Below are 7233 nucleotides of genomic sequence, written 5' to 3' on the forward strand. Positions count from 1 at the left end.
GATATAAAAAGGATTTAGTTGCTTGGAGCTCAACCATTCGGTTTAAAAAGAATATCCTAAGGTTTTGTTTCATTGCTTGGTCAATAACTTTGAAGAGGCTCAATACTCTTGATAGATTGAATAGATGGAGGATTATTAAAAACCCTATGGGCGAAATTTGCAATGATTCGACTGAAGATAGGGATCATGTTTCTTTTTTTTTTTTGGTGAAATCATGAAAAGATTTTAAATTGAAGATTTTGCAAGATTTTAACATTAGAAAACATGAAGGAACTATAGTTTACAAGATTGAGCATTATAACAATTTCAGACTTGGTAGGCATGAAGGAACTTTCTAGTTATTGTTTAATGTTATTCTATCAGTTGGTTTTGTTTGTATAGTTGTTTTTCTTGCAATTTGACCTGTGACTAGGAGTTGAGCTTATTGCCGTTTTGTACGCTTGTTTTCCTTATGCCAATATATTCAGCTCATCTTCTTGCATATTTTTTTTATTATAAAAAACCATTATATTTATTTTTCTATATGTTTCTAATTAAGCATAATCCTCAATTTGGATTTTTAGCCTTAGTGGCTAAAGTATCCCAATCTAGTAGGTTTTTATGATAACAACCCATTCGTGACTCTCAAGTTAACTAATCTGTGCACTCTAGTTTAGTACAGGGCATCAGGTCAATACTTGAGCAAGCACAAGGATAAGGTGAATTTCAATGAAGCAATGGTCAAAATTTACACAAGGAATACCCCAAGCACAACCAAATGAAGCCTTATAAAGTCTTACATATGTAATGGGCTGAGTGTGAGGTAGGATTTCTTGTAACTCTTATGCTTATGATGTTAGTAAGAATAACTAGCAAGAGTTTAGCAAATACATGTGCGTATTAGTTCAATCTAGTATAGAACATCAAAAATCAGCTTTCATATGCATACTAATTCATACTAGTACATAAGATATCAAAATGAGTCTTTAAAAACATTTTCATATACAAGATATCTTATAATTTATTGGAAGTTCATAGGGACAAGTTTAAATCATCATTAGACTTAATATATTTTATACACACTTGTCCTAACTTGGTTGAATTCATCAAAAGGCATATTAGTTTGAAAAACAGGGCAATTAGTCGACTCATTGACCTTACTCGTCGACTATTTAAACCAGAAGCTAAATGAATTTTCAGCCTAGTCAAATCGTCGACAATTAGGGATAATTTGTCGACAAATTGGGGTGAATCATCGACGAATACGAGCAACTCATTGACAAATTTTTCCAGTAGCTAATTATGTTTTTTCACCCAGCAACTCGTCAATGATTTGCATTAAGCCACTGAACCAACGAGCATTAAAACGGCTAGTTCTCGAGCCAATCAAATGGGTTTCACACCCAACGTTCAAATAACGGCTAGCTGGGGTATTTGGCTATAAATACAAGGTACTTGCATTTATTACACAACCTCTTGGATCATTATAAGTGAACATTTGATTGTTGCATTCATTCTAGGTTATCATATTTGCTCAAAACTCTCTTGCTCTTTATTCTTGTTTAATATCAATTGCTCAAAAGTGTAGTGTGAGGATTTACACTGTATTATCAGCTCAAAAAGGAGTATTCTCTATATTTTCTAAATTTGTTGTGATTGTAAATTGGTTCTTGGTGAACCATAGGTTCTTAGTGGACCATTTAAAAAAAGGTTCTTGGGGAACTTCGTGAATTTGACTCTTGGTGAGCAGTAGAAATTTGTTCTTGATTTGTAAAGGCTTATCCATCTTGAAAGAAGATTGGATAGTGGATTTTGCAATCCTTGAGTTAGTCTCAAGGTGTGGATGTAAGTTGGGTGTCGAACCACATTAAAATCACAATGTCAAGCTCTTCTCTCTCTCTCTCTCTCCCTCTCTCTCTCTCATCTACTTTATTTACTTGTGTTAATTATTTTGCAAATAATTGTGATATAAATCACTTGTATCTTGCCAAATTTTATTGTTTTGTAGAAAATATATTATCCGCGAAATAGTCTATTCACCCACCCCTCTAGACACACTCTTGGACCGACATAAATTTTTTTTATTCAAACGAAAAAAGTTAAATAATTAATTTTTTTTCTAAATGTATGTGTGTAGACACATGTGGTGTAACGCACCTAATCCCTCATGGGCTTGGTCCCTTCTGTTCTCATCGATGAAATTCATAGGCTCGTCGACGAGGGCGCCATTTCCTCAACGAGGGCGGCCGAGTCAAGGGCTATAAATATCAATTTCCATTACTTTGGAGCTAAGCTATCTCAAAATATCCTCTCTCTCTCTCTCTCTCTCTCTCTCTAGAACTTGAAGAACTCTCTCTCTCTCTATCTAGGTTTCTTCACCATTCTTTTCCTGATTCGTAAATCCGACGTTACCACGTAGATCACGGGAGGATTCTCTACGTATTTAGTTGATCGGAATCTCGGTTCAAGTAGTTTCGGGTTTTGGGCCAAAATTGAGGTAAGGCTCGGTTTTCTTTTCTGATTCAAAATATGTGTAGTAGTATGAGTTATAAGCATGTATTTTACTGTGGTTTATAGGTTTTGGAATCTCGGTACGTAATTTTGGGGACTGTAGAGCTCGTAGTTGGAATTTGGGTTAAGGTAAGGGGATTCAGTTTATATCAGTTACTTTTTGAAATCGGGATTGGTAAACCTATGGGTTACGATCGTATGTATGTTTTGGTAACTTATTTGGGGAAATTTATCAGGTAAAATACAGGATTTTTGGGTTACAGTTTTCTAAAAAATTTGGGGATTTCGGGTATCATCTCTGCTTTATTTGGAAAACCGTTTGTTTTGTTTAAACTATATTATTGGGATGACTGATATCCATATTTGTATAAAACTGTATGCTTGAATTGGAAAATGATATGATTTTCCATAAACCAAATAAGTGTGGAATGTATGGTTGTATGTAATTGTTCCAGGTATTTTGTAAAACATCTATGTAACAGCTAATTACCGTACGCTGATGAGTATAGGAACGTGAGTTCCAAAATGATTCCAGGTTTTGTGAAATCAGCTAGTGGCGGCTAATTATCGTACGCTAAAACCGCTATCTGGCGACTAATTACTGTACGCTGCGCCATGTACCGGTGTCAAAACCGTGGGGGAGAGTGTCCGGCTCTATATCTGAGGGTGTAAAATATCATCTGTATGTTTCGATTGGTCACCGATAGGTGTGCGCTACACCGTAGTGGCAACAGTATCGTTGTGGGGCTTTGGTTTCCATTGGATATTGGGTGCTCATATTAGCAACGTAATCACTATGAAGTTTCGGGTTTCATAAAGTAGTTGCGTATTAGTGTGACGACACTAACCGTATGTTTGGGTATCGTATGTACTGGAATGGATTTGTAAAAATACTGGAACTGCATAGAACTGTATGGAAATGTTTTCAAACTATATCGTATTGTATGGGGTTATGTTTTACGTAAAATAACACTGGTATGCCACACACTGATATAACCTGCTTTCTTCCTTACTAAGAGGTGTTTTACCCCGAATGTACGTACAAATATTTTCAAGTCCTTCACGTAATCGTAATTAGCATTCTAGCATTTGGAAGCGGGGGTGTCGTTAGCTGCTGTTAGTGCCTATTTAGGTATGAGTGTTTTTTTTTTTTTTTGTAACCGGGTTGTCGTAATGGTTTTTGTAGACACCCGGGGTATGTTTTGTAATTATGGGAATGTATATCATAGCTTTGTATAGACTCTGGTATGGTACTGTACATGTATAGAAAGACCGTATTTCGCTGTATATTTGATGAGTATGGATGCGTATGTTTATGTTTTAAGGGCATCCGTGTACCTCACGGGGTCGGACCCTCGTTTGGTATTGTATCATGTATGTTTTAATTGATACAGAGACAGGTTAGGTAACTATATTCACACCTGGGACCTATTTGCAAGCTCAAGGCGTGACAAGGGTTGTGCTGTCCGAAGGTTGGACTAAGCTTTGGGGTGATCAACCCAGACAAAGTCAACTTTCATCCGCGTCATAACTTTGACTACACAGGCATCCACAACTTACTTGCGTGCCTCGATTGCCCTATTGTGTCCTGAAAGTCCGGGCTTCCAAGTATGGTACACCCTCTACCGAGGCTAATCAGCATAAACCACCACACCACTCTCGCAGTATAGTGTGGCTCACATGGTCACATATATAGATCCTAGCAACGGTACCATGCTCATAACATAATGGTCCATCAGGGTTCCTAAAGCATATCATGCAATTTAAGTAATAAAACCATATTTCATATTCATTTCATATCAAACCTGACATAATACAAAACTCGGCCCTCGCGACCATCATATACATAACTCGATCCTCACGGCCATCATATATATATAAAACTCGGCCCTCGCTGTAATGACCCGGAATTTAAAATAATTAGAAAATATAATGAATAAAATGGATTAACGTAATAAGGGATAAAGGAAGGATTTAAGAAGGAAAGCAGGCCTCGTCGACGAATGTCCTGTATTCGTCAACGAGTGTCCTTCTAAGCTCGTCGACGAACACCATTTCCTCGTCGACGAAGGAATCCTAAGAGAGAATTTTGGAACTCTGAATTTCGTCAACGAAGGTATCTTCTCATTGATGAAATCTTTATAGCGCCTCGTCGATGAAACCCATGTGTCTCGTCGACGAAGCGCTGCCTATAAATTGAAATTCTTTCATTTTTCAACGTGGAACTCGGGAAAATTCTCCTTCTCTCTCTAGAAAACGATCTCCTAGCCTTCTCTCTTCGATTTTGGGCCGATTTTGACCCGGTTTGATGATCCGGAATCACCACAAAGTTCATGGGATCATTCTCTTTAAGGCTGTAGGAGCTGATCGTTGGGTTGTAAGGTTTGGAAAGCATCCCAAAATTAGGGTAAGTTAGTTATTTTGGGATTTTTGTAAGGAATATTGTTATTTGGAGCCTAGGAAATAGTAAATAGGTGTTTTTCTTGAAATTTGAGTTAATTGGAATTTATTTTAATTTAGTTAGGATTTTTGGATTCAATGTCCAGGTGAACGTCGTGTGGGTATCGGTTCGGGGATCCTACAGGCGTAGTTGAAAGTCAGGTAAGGGGGAAATTTATGTATTAAATCAAGTTTTTCATGAATTAAAATGGATTATATGTTATTTAAATAAATATTTTTTTTTATGCTGGTTTAAAATGCTAGCCATGAAATTCATGTTTTCTAAGCCTAGTATTGTTCATATAGCTATGTATATGTGAAAGTAAACAAATGAAAGTGAAAAGGAATTATCTGGGGAATTAAGTAAGAAATGAAATATATTTTCAGCATATAAAGGTTAATTATAGGTTGACTTATTTTGTAAGGAATGCATATGAATTTTATTGTTAAATTGTGTGGCATGAGATTCTGTGCAAATATATGTTAAATGTATGAGATGCAGGCTAAATAAGTAAGGTATTGAGAATAAAATATGATATTGACAATGTTGCCTGTGTATGTTAAATGTAACCATGTAAATGTAAGACAGCTGAAAGCCAGCCATGTTAGCAGATTCTAGCGCATTTCTATGTAGACTAACAAATGACGGCTAAAGACCAGGTGTAGTACGAAGGAATGAAATGAAGATGTTATACAATGAAATGACAATGAAATTAAATGACAAATGTGAACGATACAAATGGGAAAGAGTCACTTAAAGTGAAACGAAATGCAAAGTTAAGCTATGAACATGAATGAATGTGTATGAATGTATAATGACATAACGGAATGATATATTATGATATTAGAAGTATGTATGTACGTAGAACATGTTATGATTGGGAGAGGCAAACTCTTCGCCTGAGGGCTTGCTGAGAAAGGCGAGTGCACTAGTAGATTCAGATGTGGTAGTAGCTGCATAACGTACTAAGGTAGAGAGAACCTATTTGTATGGGTGGGTAGATTTCCCTATCCTTAGCGTCTTTGCCGGTAAACTATTGTTGAATGCGTGAGTACGAGATCAAGTTAACACTTGAGGGCTTACTGAGTAAGGAGAGTGCCTTGGTATGCTTTAGTTGTGACCTTAAGGTTACCTATGCATCAGAGCAGAGGGGTGCTACTTGTATGGGTGGGTAATCACCCCTATCCTTGAGTAATTTCGTGAGCTAAATCTCTTTTTTCATGTGTTTGATTAGGTTCAGAAAACGATTTCAATGTTATGATAATGATTTGTAAATGTATTAAAATGATATCTATTTACCTCATGTGGCCACACGTTGTTTTAACATATGTATTTCTTCCCTTATTGAGATGTATCTCACTCAAATATGATTGTTTCTTTTTAGGACATCCTCGAGATCGAGCTTAGGAAGCTCAAGGGTATTTAACATTTTTTAGGACTATAGAAACAGGGTATATGTTTATAATATTTTGGGAATGGAAATGTTTATGTTTTATGTCTTTATGTTTTAAGTTTGTGGAGAAAAGAATGTCTGTGAACATACTGGAATGTTATGGAGTATGTATTTATGGAAATGTAGGTGATGGTTGGTTTTTATGGATTTATAGATAGAAAATAGAAAACTTTGGTATTACGGTATTATGGTATATGTTGTATGGAGATTATGTTTATATTTTTCGCTGCGTATGTATATTATGGATTAAGGATTATCAGGATTTTATCAAGTATAGCGCATCGGACTCGGGTTTAAGGGTTTGGGGCGTTACATTTTGGTATCAGAGCAATGATTTTGGGGATTTTGAAAATTTAGGAAATGATTTATACTAGAGTATAGGAATGAGTTAGGATGAAAATAGAAGATGAATAGGTTAGGTATTGAGAAGTAGGTATGGTGTAGGGAAGTATAGGATTGTGTTTTGTAATTTAGAGGCGAAAATACATCGACCATTTCCTGTGATATTTCTGAAGTAGTTGACGGCCTCAGAAAAGCCACGGTAAACCTTTGATATTTTTATTTCTGAATTATGAGATTGGTCCTTATATGGAGATTTTGGATTTTTATTGGATTTAATTTAATGATTATGATATTTGGAGTTATGATATGGAATTCTTATCTTTTTTTTTGTCCTATTTTCAAGATGGATTGTGGAGATAAGAATGTAGAGGCTGAAGGAAGGGAGGATTCAGTGACCTCTAGCGAGGAATAAATAGATACCTCTAAGGTATTGCGGGGTATCGTTCGTCAAGTTAAAGCAGAAATGAAGAAGGATCCAAAGGAACAGAATTGTCCACCTGCAGGACAG

The sequence above is a fragment of the Malania oleifera genome, chromosome 6 (genome assembly GCF_029873635.1).
Source record: "Malania oleifera isolate guangnan ecotype guangnan chromosome 6, ASM2987363v1, whole genome shotgun sequence".
Taxonomy (NCBI): domain Eukaryota; kingdom Viridiplantae; phylum Streptophyta; class Magnoliopsida; order Santalales; family Ximeniaceae; genus Malania; species Malania oleifera.